General features: G+C 39.7%; 1 non-coding gene across 1 annotated transcript; it reads right to left on the reverse strand.

Moving 5' to 3' along the window:
• Window positions 1-81: 81 nt before the first annotated feature.
• On the reverse strand, window positions 82-189 carry LOC127739796 (small nucleolar RNA R71). Its single transcript, XR_008000538.1, has one exon. It is a non-coding gene; the product is annotated as a small nucleolar RNA R71 (small nucleolar RNA).
• Between the last annotated feature and the right edge of the window lie 610 nt (window positions 190-799).

Consider the following 799-nt stretch of genomic DNA (forward strand, 5'->3'; position numbering starts at 1 on the left):
CAACCTAGAGAAAGCCTGAACTCTTGGGACAAGTTGGTCAGTACTTTCTTGACCAAATTCTTTCCACCTCAAAAGATGAGCAAGCTTAGAGTAGAAGTCCAAACCTTCAAATAGAAGGAAGGTGAATCCCTCTATGAAGCTTGGAAAAGATACAAGCAATTAACCAAAAGGTGTCCTTTTGACATGCTTCCAGAATGGAGCATCATATGTATATTCTGTGATGGTCTGTCTGAGTTGTCCAAGGTCATTGGACCATTCTGCAGGTGGATCTCTTCATATGAAAATACCTGCAGAAGTCTAGGAACTCATTGAGATGGTTGCAAATAATCAGTTCATGTACAATTTTGAAAGAAATCCTGTGAACAATGGGATGACTCAGAAGAAAGGAATTCTTGAGATTGATACTCTAAATGCCATATTGGCTTAGAACAAAATATTTACTCAGCAAGTCAATATGATTTTTCAGAATCTGACTGGATTGCAAGCAGCATCCGGCAGTGCTAAAGAAGCCTCCTCTGGAGGAGAAGCTTATGATCCTGAGAATCCTGCAATGGAAGAGGTGAATTACATGGGAGGATCCTATGGAAACACCTATAATCCTTCATGGAGGAATCATCCAAATTTCTCATGAAAGGATTAATAGAAGCCTCAACAAGGCTTCAACAACAATAATGGTGGGAGAAATAGGTTTGGCAATAGTAAGCCTTTTCCATCATCTTCTCAGTAACAGATTGAGAATTCTGAGCAGAGCCTCTCTGGCTTAGCAAATATAGTCTTTGATCTATCTAAGACCACTTTC

The sequence above is a fragment of the Arachis duranensis genome, chromosome 6, assembly GCF_000817695.3.
Source record: "Arachis duranensis cultivar V14167 chromosome 6, aradu.V14167.gnm2.J7QH, whole genome shotgun sequence".
NCBI classification, from domain to species: Eukaryota; Viridiplantae; Streptophyta; class Magnoliopsida; order Fabales; family Fabaceae; genus Arachis; species Arachis duranensis.